General features: G+C 39.6%; 1 long non-coding RNA gene across 2 annotated transcripts in view; it reads right to left on the bottom strand.

The window, feature by feature from the left end:
• LOC116481764 (uncharacterized) overlaps positions 1-15,752 on the bottom strand; it is a 74,460-nt gene that overhangs the window by 16,825 nt on the left and 41,883 nt on the right. Inside the window, exon 1 of one of the 2 annotated variants that reach the window (XR_009209681.1) lies at positions 452-628. The exons of the other annotated variant lie outside the window; for it this stretch is intronic. This is a non-coding gene — a long non-coding RNA (uncharacterized LOC116481764). Of the gene's footprint in view, positions 1-451; positions 629-15,752 lie in introns of those variants that run through there. 2 annotated transcript variants of the gene reach the window in all.

Raw genomic sequence — 15,752 nt, 5'->3', positions numbered from 1 at the left:
AATCCTGGCTACTCAGGAGGCTGAGGCAGGAGAACTGCTTGAACCTGGGAGGCGGAGGTTGCAGTGAGCCTAGATTGTGCCACTGCACTCCAGCCTGAGCTACAGAGTGGGACTCTGTCTCAAAAAAAAAAAAAGAAAAGAAAAGAAAAAGAAAAGAAATACTCATGACAATTACAGTCCTTACAGTCCTTGTTTCTATAACTGGTCACGTGGTCATAGCTGGTGTTTATAGCTACCTTCCTCCACTACCGATTCTGTATTACTTTGCCTTCAGCAAGCACAACTGGTTGTAGCTCTTTTTTGGGGGAGGATGACTCAAACATTCATTCCTGGAGAGTCATCTGAAACATTAGATTGGGTTGTAGTTTTCTTCTGATTTTAATCACAGGGCATGGTAATACTAAGAGATTCCCTAAGAGATCTTCTGAATTCTAGATATACTTTTCCTTACCTCCATTGTGGAGTAGCAGTCTAATTTCTCCTTGATAATCCAGGCAGACCAGTATCAATCATTCCAGCCAGCATGATAACTTTCTTTGGCAGTTAATTCAGAGGCATGAGGAGCCCCAAATGACTGGGTGGCACTCTTAACTTCAAGTTCAATGGAATCATTTTGTTTCCTGGTGGAAGTGTTCCTCCCTTTGGAACTAAGACCCTAGGCCAGCAGAGTATAAAGTCATGGGAACAGGAAGCAAACATTCCACTAGTGGTCACTAGGGGTAATGGTGAGTGGTGTCACTCCCATATCTACCCCTTGATTCTTGGACCTATGAATTTGGCCATGGGAGAAACAGAACCATATATTAGACACTGATTTAAAGCATATTCAGCCTTCTGGAGAACTTTGTCCCAGCCATGCAAGGTATTGCCATCTAGCTGACACTGTGACTGAGTCTTCAAAGAGCCATTCCACTATCTTATCAAGCCTGCTTTCTTAGGATGGTGGGGAACATAGTAAGGCCAATGAATTCCATGAGCATGAGCCCGTTGCTGCACTTTGTTTGTTGTGAAGTGAGTTCCTTGATCAGCAACAATGCTGTGTGGAATAACATAACAGTGACTAATGCGTTCTGTAAGTCCACAGATTGTAGTCTTAGTAGAAGCATTGCATGCAAGGAAGGAAAATACATATTCAGGGTAAGTGCCTCGTCTAGTAGAAACAAAACCCTGCTTTTCCCATAATGGAAGCAATAGAATGTAATCAACCCGCCCCAGGTTACTGACTGATCATCTTGAAGAATGATCCTGTATCAAGTAATCAGTGCTGTTTCTTCTGCTGGCTGATTGAGCATTCAACAGTGGTCACAGTCAGGTCAACCTTGGTGAGTGGAAGTCTGTGTTGCTAAGCCCATGCATAATCCCCATCTTTGCCAAAATGGCAAAGAGCCCATTGGACTATGACAAATGTTGATGGGGAAAGAAACTGACTGTATCCACAGAATGAGTCATTCTATCCATTTTATTACTAAAGTCTTCGTAAGCATTCACATGGGACACAGATATCTTCATGTTTTTCTCCCATTCAAAGAGGTCTGTTCACATAACTCTTCTCCATACTTCGTTTTCACCAATACTCCTATATTGTTCCTTCCAAGACCTGATCATTAAGCCAAACCATTTGCCACAGCTCATAAATCAGTATAGAATCTCATTGCTGGCCATTTCTCCTTGTAAATGAAGTGAACAACCAGGTGTGCTGCTTGAAGTTTTGCCCATGGAGAGGACTTTTTTCTTTATCAGTGTTCTTCAGGAATGATCCAGAGAGGGGCTGCAGTGCTGCAGCTGTCCACTTTTGGGTAGTGTCTGCGTATTCTGCAGAACTATCTGTAAACCAAGCTTGAGATTCTTTTCCTCTACAATTGATCATAGGGAACTCTCCATGAGGCCATAGGTTCAGGCCTTCTACAGAAGGCATGGACACTTATGTCATTTCTTCATGTAACTTAACTGTGCTATTAGGGCCTGCTCAAGCTCAATCTTACATATACTACGTCCATTTGATGATAAATTGTTATTGTGCACATCTAACTCTTGTTGGTGGGTAAGAAAATATCCAGTTCATAATGGCCAGCTCAGCTTGCATGGTAATTTGATGGACCAGGATTAAGTGTTCAGGCTCTAAAAGGGCCCAGCAATAGGCCAAAAGCTGTTCCTCAGAAAGACAGTAGTTATTCACAGAGGATGGCAGAGCCTTTCTCCAGAGTCCTATGTCTGCACTGCGATTCACTTAAAAGGGCCTGCCAAAGGCTCCACACAGTGCTTCTCCCAGCCACTGACACTTCAAGTACCATTGGATCTGATGGCTCATGTGGCTCAAGGGGCACAGCAGCTGCACAGTAACATAGGCCTTTTGCAGAACCTTCTCTTTTCTAGGCTCCACTCAAAACTCGCAGCTTTTTAGTTCACTTTGTAAATGGGTTGGAGCACCCAAATGAGGAATACGTTGCCTCCAAAATACTAAGAGGCCTCTAGGCCTTGAGCCTCTTTCTTGGTTATAGGAGGGACAGGATGTTTGCAACTCTCTTTCACCTTACAAGGGATATTTTGACACACCCCATAGCACTAGGCCCCTAGAAACTTCACTGAGGTAGAATGCGCTTGCATTTCAGTTGGATTTATTTCCTTCCCTCTGACATGCAAATGTCTTACCAATAAGTTCAGAGTGGTTGCTACTTCACACTCACTAGGTTAAATCAGTATAATGTCATTAAGGTAATGGAACAGCATGGTATCTGGTGGAAGGAAAAGGCCTCAAGTTCTGTATGAACTGAATTTATGACACAGGGCTGGAGAGCTGATATACCCCTGGGACAGGACACTCAATTTGTATTGTTGGCCTTGCAGGTTGAAAGCAAACTGCTTCTAATGGCCTTTCAAAACAGATACAGAAAAAAAAAAAGGCATTTGCCAGATCAATCTCAGATACCAGGTACCAGGGGATGTGTTAATTTGCTTAAGTAATGAAACCACATCTGCTAAAGCAGCTACAATTAAAGTTAATACTTGATTAAGCTCATGAATCCACTGTCACTCTCTAAGGTCCATCTGTCTTCTGCACAGTCCAAATAGCACAATTGAATGTGGATATGGTAGCAACTGCCACCCCTGCATCTTTCAAGTCCTTGACAGTAGCACTAACCTCTGTAATCTCTCCAAGAATGCAGTATGGTTTTGGTTTACACTGTTTAGGTACAGGCAGTTCCTATGATAATGGCCCTCACTCCACAGGTCAGAGAACCAATGTGGGGATTCTGATAGTTGCTGAATATGTCCATTCCAATTATGCACTCTGGAACTGGGAAATAACCACCCGATGGGTTCAGAGATTACCTGTATCTACTGTAAGATGAGCTAAAACTCCACTGATCACCTGATCTGCATAACCCCTACTCTGACTGTTGAGCCACAGTGGTATTCAGTGCCACCAGGAATTAGTGTCATTTCAGAGCCAGTGTCCAGCAGTCACCAAAATGTCTGAATATTTACTTTTCCCTAATGCTTAGTCATCTTGTTAAAAGGCCATAGCTCCTCTGGGGAAGGCTGAGAAAGAGATTAACATTATAAATTTTTGGCAGTGTCATGCGCTTCTTCCTCAAGGGGACTTGGCCTTTATCCCTTACAGGAAGAATAAAGGCCTTACTTTGCCCCTGATAATTGATTGAGGGACCATGATTCTCTGTTTTTTAGTATTAGAGTTAGACTTTTATTCACCTGACCTACAACTTTTTCTGCTTATACAGATCAAGTAAGAATTCAGTTGGCTTCCTATCTATTTCACTTCTAGGAGCACCAAGATCAACTGGCCAATGCCATAGGTCTACACGAGTGAGACTATTCTAGTGGCTGCTGTGACATTGCTGTCCACTCTGTCAGCTAGGCCCACCTGGATTTTGGTGGCTGGTACTTGGCTCCTGCCACCCCGGGATCCAGTTACTCCCATTACATTTAGTTTTCCCAATTCAGTGACTCTAGTTTCCACTAAAAGATCTTGCCTGTAGAGAACAAACACGTCAAGGATGCTGAGGCTCTCCTCAAAAATTTATTTCTCACCATTTTGGTGAAAGGTATGTCTTTTGAAGCCTCCCAGGGCATATAAGTAGGTCTTGAATGGAAAATCCACTCTAACATCCCAATGTCTTTAAGCCTTTAATCCCTTCTTTGACATTAAACCAAGGCACATCTGGCATTTATATTATAACTCCCTTGCTGTGGGCCACATTTTGATCCCTGTTTGGGTCCACCAACCAAACTGTTAGAGTCCTTTCTGACTCCCCAAGCTACAATATTAAATGCAGTCTCTGCTTAGTGGGCCCATATTAATAAACTTACCCTGATCTAACTTTCTCTCATTAGCCCACACACTTACTATCCATTTCTGCACATATAGCCTGGATTTTTGTCTGTATAAATAAGAAAACACAACTAATTCCCTTGGAATGTGTCACGCCTCTTCATGGGTCACACTTTCTACCTCACCTTTACAGCCCTGTTGTGATGTGAATGTAGTTACCGGGTGGGTGCTGAAAAAAATCAGCAGTGTTTTGCATGGCAACTACTTCAGGGGGCCCATTGCAGTCACCTCAGGCTATGCAGTGTTAATTGCCCCAAATAGGTTCAGAGTGGCCATTCCCACTGGGCTGGAGAGTTGTTTCTACTGACAAAGAAGATTCATCAGAATGTAGGGGCTTAACGATCCCAGCTTCATCAGAGTCTTGCCCCACATACCCATTCCAACTTTCAGGATGCTCTCAGGGCAGCTATTAACTTAAGACAAAGCAGGCTTCAGAAGAAAAAAATTAGCAGGGATAAAGCAGAGACTTACATAAAGATTGATGAGGCTAATTCTCCAACAAGATGTAAGTTGAACTGAACTGAACCATCAATCAACTGAATCTAATTAACATTTGTAGAATAATTCATTAAATGACAGCAGAATTGAGAAGAATATACATTCTTCTCAAGCTCACATTGAAACACTCACAAAGACCACATGTTTGGCCATAAAACACACCTTACTATATTTAACATATTTGTTTAAATAGAAATTAAATATAAAATATAAACTCAAGTGACAATAGAATTAAAATAGAAATTAACAACAGAAATATACCACAAAAACCCTAAAATACTTGTAAATTAACCTCAAATAACACATGGGTCAAGGAGGAGCCGCAAGAAAAATTTTTAGAAAATATTTTGACCTAACTGAAAATGAGAATTCAAATTATCAAAATATGTAGAATGGGCCGGGCGCGGTGGCTCACGCTTGTAATCCCAGCACTTTGGGAGGCCGAGGTGGGCAGATCACAAGGTCAGGAGATCCAGACCACGGTGAAACCCTGTCTCTACTAAAAATACAAAAAATTAGCCGGGCATGGTGGCGGGCGCTTGTAGTCCCAGCTACTCGGAGAGGCTGAGGCAGGAGAATGGCGTGAACCCGGGAGGCGGAGCTTGCAGTGAGCCAAGATCGCGCCACTGCACTCCAGCCTGGGCGACAGAGCGAGACTCCGTCTCAAAAAAAAAAAAAAAAAAATATGTAGAATGCAGTGAAAATAATACTTAGAGAAAAATTTATAGCATTAAATGCATATATTACAAAGGAAGAAGATTTAAAATCAATAATCTAAGCTTCCACATTTGGGAACTATGAACAGAAAAAAAAAACTTAAGCCTAAAGCAAACAAATAAGCAAAATTAGAGCAGAAGTCAATGAACATAAAAACTGGAAAACAAGAGAAAATAAACAAAATCAGAAGCTAGTTCTTTAAAGAGATCAATATAATTGATAAACTTCTAGTCAGACTAAGAAAAATACAGAGAAGACCAAAATTACTAATATCAGACATTTAAGATATGTCATCAGCAGGAATCCCTTGGATGTGAAAAGATAGTAAAATAATATGATGAATAACTCCGTGACCCCAAATTTGATAACTTATATGAAATGGGCCAATTACTTGCAAAATGCAAACTACCAAACTCATAGAAGAAGAAATAGATAATCATTACAGGTCAATATGTATAAAAAATAAATCAGGAGTTAATAACCTTCCAAGAATGTCAGCAGAAGGATCAGATAGTTTCACTGGTGCATTGTATCACACATTTAAGACAGAAAATACAATAATTCTCTACAATCTCTTCTGGAAAATAGAAGCAGAGGGAACACTTTCTAACGCATTCTATGAGGCCAGCACTTCTCTGATACTAAAATCAGACAAATCATTATTAGTAAGAGTAACAAAAACTATAGACTAATATCTCTCAGGAACAAATACGCAAATCCTCAAAAAATATTTGTAACTTGAATCCCACAAGGTATAAAAGAATTGTATTCCACAACCAATTTATTTCAGATATGCAAAGCTGGTTCAACCCTGGAAAACAATGCTATCTACCACATCAACAGGTGAAAAAATAACATTTATATGACCATAACTGATATGGTTTGGATTTGTGTCCCTACTCAAATCACATGTCAAATTTGAGGAGGGGCCTGGTGGGAGGTGATTGGATCATGGGGGCAGATTTCCCCCATGCTTGTTTTGTGATAAAAGTGAGTTCTCATGAGATCTGATGGTCTAGGGGTGTGTGGCACTTTCCCCTTTGCTCTCTCTCTGTCTCTCCCGTCACCACGGTAAGACGTGCTTTCTTCCCCTTGGCCTTCTGCCATGATTATAAGTTTCCTGAGATCTCCTTACCATGCTTCCTGTTAAGCCTGCAGAACTGTGAGTCAATTAAACTTCTTGTCTTCATAAATTGCCCAGTCTCAGGTAGTTCTTTATAGCAGTGTGAGAACAGACTAATACAGAAAATTGGTACTGGGAGTGGGGCATTGCTATAAAGATACCTGAAAATGTGGAAGCAGCTTTGGAACTGGGTAAAGAGCAGAGGTTGGAACAGTTTGAAGGGCTCAGAAGAAGAAAGGAAGATGTGGGAATGTTTGGAACTTCCTAGAGACTTGTTGAATGGTTTTGACCAAAATGCTGATAGTGATATGAACAATGAAGTCGAGGTGGAGGTGATCTCACATGGAGATGAAGAACTTATTGGGAACTGGAGTAAAGGTCACTGTTGCTATGCTTTAGCAAAGAGACTAGTGGTATTTTGTCCCTTCTCTAGAGACCTGTGGAACATTGAACTTGAGAGAGATGATTTAGGGTATCTGGTGGAAGAAATTTCTAAGCAGCAAAGCATTCAAGAGGTGACCTGGCTGTTTCTAAACATGTGCAGTCATATGCATGAACAAAGAGATTATTTGAAACTGGAACTTACATTTAAAAGGGAAACAGCACAAAAGTTTGTAAAATTTGCAGACTGACCATGTGATAGAAAAGAAAAACCCATTTTCTGGGGAGAAATTCAAGCCTGCTGCAGAAATTTGCATATGTAAAGAGGAGCCAAATGTTAATAGCCAAGAATGGGGAAAATGTCTCCAAGGCATTTCAGAGACCTTTACAGCACCCCCTCCCATCACAGGCCTGGAGGCCTAGAAGGGAAAAATGATTTAGTGGGCCAGGCCCAGGGCCTAGCTTCTCTGTGCAGCCTTGGGACATGGAACCCTGCATCCCAGCCACTCCAGCTCCAGCCATGGCGAAAAGGGACCAAGGCACAACTCAGGCAGTGGCTTCAGAAGGTGCAAACCCCAAGCCTTGGCAGCTTCCATGTGGTATCGAGCCTGCATGTGTGCCAAAGACAAGAATTGAGGTTTGAGAACATCTGCCTCGATTTCAGAGGATGTATGGAAACACCTGGTGTGCAGGCAGAAGTCTGCTGCAGGGGTGGAACCCTCATGGAGAATCTCCACTGGGGCAGTGCAGAGGGGAAATGTGGGGTTGGAGCCCTTACACAGAGTCCCCACTGGGGCACTGCCTAGTGGAGTTGTGAGAATAGGGCCACCATCCTCCAGATCCCAGAATGATAGCTCTACCAACAGCTTGCACTGTGCACCTATGAAAACCAAAGGCCCTCAACACCAGCCCATGAAAGCAGCCACAGAGGCTGTACCCTGCACAGCTCCTCCCCAGGGGTGGAACTGCCCAAGGCTTTGGGAGCCCACCGCTTGCATCAGTGTAACCTGGATGTGAGACATGGAGTCCAAGGAGATTATTTTGGAGTTTCAAGATTTAATGACTGCCCTGCTGGGTTTTGGACTTGCATAAGGCCTGTAGCCCCTTTGTTTTGGCCAATATCTCCCATTTGGAATGGGAGAATTTACCCCAATGCCTGTACCCTCATTGTATCTTGGAAGTAACTAATTATTTTATTTTATTTTTACAGGCTCATAGGTGGAAAGGACTTACCTTGTCTCAGATGAGACTTTGGACTTCGGACTTTTGAGTTAATGTTGAAATGAATTAATACTGGGGGACTGTTGAGAAGGGATAATTGTATTTTGAAATGTGAAAAGGACATGAGATTTGGGAGGGGCCAGGGGCAGAATAATAGGGTTTGGATTTGTGTCCCTGCCCAAATCTCATGTCGAATTGGAGGAGGGGCCTGATAGTGATTGGATCATAGGGTTGCCATGGTAAGACATGCCTGCTTCCCCTTCTCCTTCTGCCATGTTTTTAAGTTTCCTGAGGCCTCCCAGCCATGCTTTCTGTTAGGCCTGCAGAACTGTGAGTCAACGAAATCTCTTTTCTTCATAAATTACCCAGTCTAAGGTAGTTCTTTATAGCAGTGTGTGAATGAACTAATACAGTATCTATTGATGCAGAAAAAGCACTAGACAAAGTCCAGTACCCATCCTTGATATAAACTTTCAGCAAATAGGAATAGAGGATAACATCTTCAACTTGACAAGGAACATCTGCAAAAAACCTACAGCTAACATCATACTACTTAGTGGTAAGAAACTGGAAGCTTTCCCCCTAAGTTCAGAGACAAGGCAGGGAGATCTTTTCCCTCCACTCCCATTTAACATTATACTATAAGTCATAGCTAATACAATAAGACAAGAAAGGAAGTAAAAATTGTGTAGGTACAGAGGGAAGAAACAAATCTGTCTTTATTGATTGTGTTAGTTTCTTATTGCTGATGTAGCAAATTATCACAAAGTTCATGGTTTAAAATGATACATCCTTATTCTATTACATTTCTGGAGGCTAAAAGTCCAAAATTAGTTGTATAGGATGTCATGACTTGAATGTGTACCCCAAAGTTCATGTGTTGGAAACTTATTCCCCAATGCAACAATGCTGAGAGGTGGGAACTTTAGGAGGTGATTAGGTCATGAGGGCTCTTCTCTTATGAATGAATTAGTGCCATTATTGTGGGAATGGGTTAGTTATTGTGGGAGTGGGTTCCTGATGAAATGATGAGTTTGGCCTCCCTCTTAGCTCTCTCACCATCTCTCACCTTTTGCCTTCTGCCATGGGTGACATAGCCAGAAGGCCCTTACCAGACACTGTCACCTTGATATTGTACTTCCAAGCATCCAGAACTGTGAGAAATATAATTTCTTTTCTTTATAAATTACTCAGTTTATGGTATTTTGTTATAGCAACCCAAAACAGACTAAGACATAGGACTAAAATCAAGGTGTTATTGGGGTTGGTCACTTGCAGAGTGGAGTCTGTTCCTTGCTTCTTTCTGCTTCTGGCGGCTGTTTGCATCCCCTGAAGTGTGGCCACATTTCTCCAATCCCCATTTCTCTCATCACATTGCCTTCTCCTACCCATAATCAAAGCTACTTCTGCACCCCTTTTATAAGGACACTTGCAATTATATTTCAGGCACTCTGGACAATCTAAGATAATCTCCCCATCTTTTAACCACATGTGCAATATCCCTTTTGCCATGTAACATAATGTTCACTGGTTCCAAATATTAGGACTTGGTGAGCTTTGGTAATTATTATTCAGTCTATTGCATACACAGATGACATGATTATTTACGTATAAAATCCTAAGAAATGGTCAAAACAAAGTCCTGGTATTGATGTGATTATAGCAAGATCACAGGATAAAAGGTCAATATGCAACAGTCATTTGTTTTTCATACACCAACTATGGACATTTGGAATTCAAAATTATACTCAAAAGAACACTTACAATAGCACCAAAAATGACATTCTTAGGTAAAAAGCTAACATAATATGTACAAAATCTATATTCAGGAAACTCCTAAACTCTGATGACAGGAATCAAAGAAGATTTAAATACATTGAGAACTTTATTTAGACAAAAGAGCCTTTGGGATCCAGGTGGGAGGTTGTGAAACCCTGGTCTGGCTTAAAACCTAGGAGGTTGAGGAAAGGGGAGGCCTGCATCTAGGTGGCAGGCTTGCTGACTGTTGGTGCAGGCAATAGGCCTGGAATCAGCCTCATCTCCTTGTGGGCTCGGCTACAAGCCTGTTTGGCCTTGATCCTGCCACCACAATCATCTGCCAAAGGACTGGGGTGGAGTCACGGGCACTGATCCCTCTGGTGATGGGCTCGCTGACCTCAGCCTGGGCAGTGGACTCTGAAGCAGTCCTGTAACTCAGCCATAGACCCTCTCAATTGTGTTTTGAGAGCATTCTTGCCCAGGCACAGTCTTGCCAGGAGATACATCTATCTGTGCATTCAGAGAAGGTCTACCAATCTCAGACCCACAGAAGGTCCTGTAATAGTTTTATAACTTGGCTCTAGGCCTTCTCATCTGTGATCTGAGAGCAGTTTTTCCCACTCAAAGACCCCCCAGGAGGCATGCTCAATCTTTCACACCCAGGGAGGCAGGCTTGTTTACCTTGATACCACAGTAGATTCCAAAATGGCCCTGTAACTCTTCTCCAGCCACTCTTACCTGTGCAAGTCATGCCTGCCCAGGGACTTACCCAGTGACCCAGGTGGAGCTATCCCAAGGACCTAGAAGGATCTTCACCTGTATACACACCTAGTAACAATCAACTGTGGACCCTGAGTAGATAGACACTTGTCCCATCACCAGCCCTACTGACCAAAGTCATGGAGGTATAATCCACGCCAGCTTGAGCACCTGGGAAGAGGCCCACTAAACATGGTCCCCACTGTGAGCCCAGCAACAGTTGTAACTCAGCTCTGACTCCACTTGACAGCAATCTCAGAAGTAATCCCATTAGCCTAGGGACCCAACAGAAGGTCTTGACTTTCTGTTTAACAGCAGTAGCATACTTACTCTTCTCCAGAACACATGGAACATTCTTTAAGATAGATCGTATGCTGGCATATAAGACAATTCTTAGCAAATTTAAGAGTGTTGAAATCATATCAAGTATCTTTTCTGACCACAGTTGTATGAAATTAGAAATCAATAATACAAGAGATTTTGGGAAATTCACAAATATGTACAAATTAAACAGCATACTCCTGAAATCAATGGCTCAAAGAAGAAATCAAAAGAGAAATTTAAAAGTATCTTGAGACAAGTGAAAATAGAAACACAACATACCAAAACGTATAGGATGCAGGAAACGCAGTTTTAAGAACAAATATTATAGCAAGAAATGCCTACATTAAGAAATAAGTATAATCTCAAATATACAAGTTACTTAGCCCAAAAAAAACAGAAAAGCAGCACAAACTCAGTCCAAAGTCAGAAAATTAAAAAATATATATTAGAACAGAAAGAAATAAAATAGAGACTAGAAACACGATAGGAAATATCAACAAAAACTAAAGTTGTGTTTTTGAAAAGATAAGCAAAGTTGAGAAAACTGTAGTTAGAGTAACCAAGAACAAAAGAGATGGCTCACAATAAAGAAAATGTAACGAAAGAGGAGGCATTACCACTGATACCACAGAAATACAAAGGATTATAAGAGACCACTATGAACAACTATACACCAACAAATTGAATAAACTAGAAGAAATGAATAAATTCCTAGAAACATACAACCTGCAAAAACTTAATCATGAAGAAACAGAAAATACGAACAGAACAATAATGAGAAAGGAGATTAAACCTGTAATCTAAAACCTCAAAGAAAAGAAAATCTCAGGACTAGATGGCTTCAAGGTGAATTCTATCAAATATTTAAAGAAGAATTCATGACAATTCTCCTCAAAATCTTCCAAGAAATTGAAGAGTGGGAAGGACTTCCAAACTAATTTTATCAGGCCAGCATTATCTTTATACCACAGCTAACTAAGAACACTATAAGAAAAGAACATTACAGGACAAAATACTGAAGAACATAGATGCAAAACTCCTCAACAAAATGCTAGCAAACCAAATTCAACAATCAAGTAGGATTTATCCTGGGATGCAAGGATGTTTCATAATGTGCAAAACAATAATTGTGATATACCACATTAACAGAATAAAGGATAACAATCATATGATCACCTCCATAGATTCAATAAAAGCATTTTACAAAATTCAACATAATTTCATGATACAAATTTCACAAATTACATGTAAAAGAACTGTACCTCAATACAAGAAAGGCCCTATATGACCATCCCACAGCTAACATCATACTCAGTGATGATAGCTGAAAGCTTTTCTTCTAAACTCAGGTACAAGAAAAAGATGCCCACTCTTGCCACTTCTGTTCAACATAGTACTGGAAGTCTTAGCCACAGCAATTAAGAAAGAAAAGTAAGTAAAAGGAACCCAAATTGGAAAGAAAGACATTAAATTGTCTCGGTTTGAAGATGACATGATCTTAAATATTGAAAACTCCAAAGACTCCATGAAAAAACTGCTAGAACTAATAACTAAATTCAGTAAAGTTTCAGGATACAAAATCAACATACAAAAATCAGTGGGTTTTCTATACATCAACAACCAACTATCCAAAAAATTAAGAAAACAATCCCATTTACAATAGCATCAAAAATGATAAAATAGTTAGAAATACATTTAATCATGCATGTGAAATATCTAGATATGTATGCTGAAATGTGTAAAACACTGATGAAAGAAATTAAAGGAGACACACACAACTGGAAAGATAGCTCATGTTCACTAATTGAAAGAATTAATATCGCAAATAGATCCATACTACCCAAAGTGATATATAGATTTGATGTAATCTCTATCAAAAATCCAATGACATTTCTCACAGAAATAGAAGAAACAATCCTAAAATTTGTACAGAATCACAGAAGACTCTGAATAGGCAAAGCAATTTTGAGAATGAGCAACAAAGCTGTTAAGAATTATACTTCCTGATTTCAAACTATATTGCCAAGGTACACTAATAAAAACAGTATGATACTAGCATAAAAACAGGCCCTTAGAACAGAATAGAGAGCCCCAAATTAAATGCCTTTGAGAAGAATCCTAAGAATACACGATGGGTAAAGGATACTCTCTTTAATAAATGATGGGAAAACTCTACAACCACATGCAAAATAATAAAATTGAACCATTATTTTATATCAAATGCAAAAGTTAACTTGAAATAGGATTAAAAATTTATATGGGCCAGGTGCAGTGGCTCATGCCTGTAATCCCAGCATCTTGGGAGGCCAAGGCGGGTGGATCACCTGAGGTCGGAAGTTCGAGACTAGCCTGACCAACATGGTGAAACCCCATCTCTACTGAAAAAAAAAAACAACAAAATTAGCTAGGCATGGTGGTGCATGCCTGTAATGCCTGTAAGCCCCGCTACTCAGGAGGCTGAGGCAAGAGAATCACTTGAACCTGGGAGGCAGAGGTTGTGGTGAGCCGAGATCACATGATGGCACTCCAGCCTGGGCAACAAGAGGGAAACTTCATCTCAAAAAAAAACAAAAACAAACAAACAAAAAACTTATATGTAAGACCTGAAACCATAAAATTCCTAGAAGAAAAAAGAGAGAAAAAGTTTCTGTACATTAGCCTTGGTAATATTTTTTGGATATAACACCAAAAGCACATAGCATGAAAGCAAAAATAAATAAATGGGAATACATCACACTAAAAATCTTGTGCACAGCAAAGAAAACAATCAACAAAACAAAAAGCCAAGCTACAGAATAGGAGCACATATTTACAAACTATATATCTGATAATGGGTTAATATTCAAAATACTGAATACACATACAACTTAATAGCAAATTAATAATAATGATGATGATGATAGTAACATATTGGAAAATGGGCAAATGACCTGAACAGACATTTTTTCAAAAAAGACATACAACTGTCCAACAGGTGTATGAAAAGCTGCTCAACATCATGAATCATCAGGGAAATGCAAGTCGGAACCACAGTGAGACTGAGACATCACCTCACACCTGTAAGGATGGCTATTATCCAAAAGACAAGAACTAACAGGTGTTGGTGCGGATGTGGAGAAAAGAGAATCCTTGTACACTGTCAGTGGGTATATAAATGGATAGAGTCAATTTATATAGAAAACATTGTTAGTTCTGCAAACTATTAAAAATAGAACTACTATATAATCCAACAATCCTACACCTAGATACATATCCAAAGAAAAGGAAAAGGATATGAAAAGGAAATAAAATATCTTGAAGTGCTATCCACACCCTCATGTTTATTGCAGCATTATTTACAATAGGGAAGACATGGAATAACCTGTGTCCATCGACAGATGAGTGGACCAAGAAACTATTGTCTATATACACATACATATGTGTATATATACACATATATATAACGTATATATACACACATATATACAATGAAATATTATCCAGCCATAATAAAAGAAGAAAATCCTGCCATTTGTGACAACATAAATGAATCTGGAAGACATTATGCTATGTGGAATAAGCCAGACACAGAAAGGCAAACACTATATGAGCTGTCTTATATATGAATCTAAAAAGTGCAACTCATAGAAGCAAGGAGTGGAACAGTGCATGCCAGTGTCTGAGGGGTGGGAAAATGGGGAGATGTTGATTTAAGGGTACACACTTTCAGTTATAAGATAAATAATTGCTGAGTATCTAATGTACAACATGATAATTATAGTTAATATTATATTATTTACTAGAAATTTGCTAAGAAAAAGTATCAAGTGTTATCACAACACACACACACACACACACACACACAAAGGGTAACTCTGTGGTGATGGATAGGTTGATTAATTTGATGGTGGTAACCATTACACAATGAACCTGTATAGTATATGTACATCACATTGTACATCTTGAATAGATATGATTTTTATTTGTCAGTTATAGTTCAATATAGCTGAAAGAAAAAAAGTAACTCAAAATGAATCATAAACCTAAATGTAAATAGCAACACTTTGAAACTTTTAGAGGAAAATAGAGAAGAAAATGTAGGTAACCTTGGGTTTAGCAATGAGTTTTTCAACACAACATCAAAAACATGATGGATGAAAGAAAAATAGGTAAGTTAAACTTTATTAAAATTAAAAGCTTATGCTCTGCCAAAGACATTGCAAGATAATAAAAAATAAAAAAATAAGCCTCAGACTTGGAGAAAATATTTGCAAAACATATGTCTGATAAAGAACTTACATCTGAAGCTTACAAAGAACTTTTACAGTTAAACAATAAGAAAGCAAACCAACTCAATTAAAATGAAGTTAAAAGATCTGAACAGAAAACTCAGCAAAGAAAATATGCAAATGGCAACCTAAAATAATTTTTGAAATCATTTCTCAATTGGGAATTGCAAATTGAAACCACATACCAGTAGACATGCGTTAGAGTAGATAAAATCTGCAAAAATTGCACCACCACATGCGGGAAAGGATTCAGTATGGAGGAACTCTCTTTTGCTGCTGGTGTGAATGAAAAATGGTGCAGTCATTGGAAGATAGTTTGGCAGTTTCTTGCAAAGCTAAACATAGTCTTACT

The sequence above is a fragment of the Hylobates moloch genome, unplaced genomic scaffold (genome assembly GCF_009828535.3).
Source record: "Hylobates moloch isolate HMO894 unplaced genomic scaffold, HMol_V3 SCAFFOLD_14, whole genome shotgun sequence".
Classification (NCBI taxonomy): domain Eukaryota; kingdom Metazoa; phylum Chordata; class Mammalia; order Primates; family Hylobatidae; genus Hylobates; species Hylobates moloch.
The sequence above is the reverse complement of the archived record's forward strand: the minus strand, read 5'-3'. Positions and strand labels throughout refer to the sequence as shown.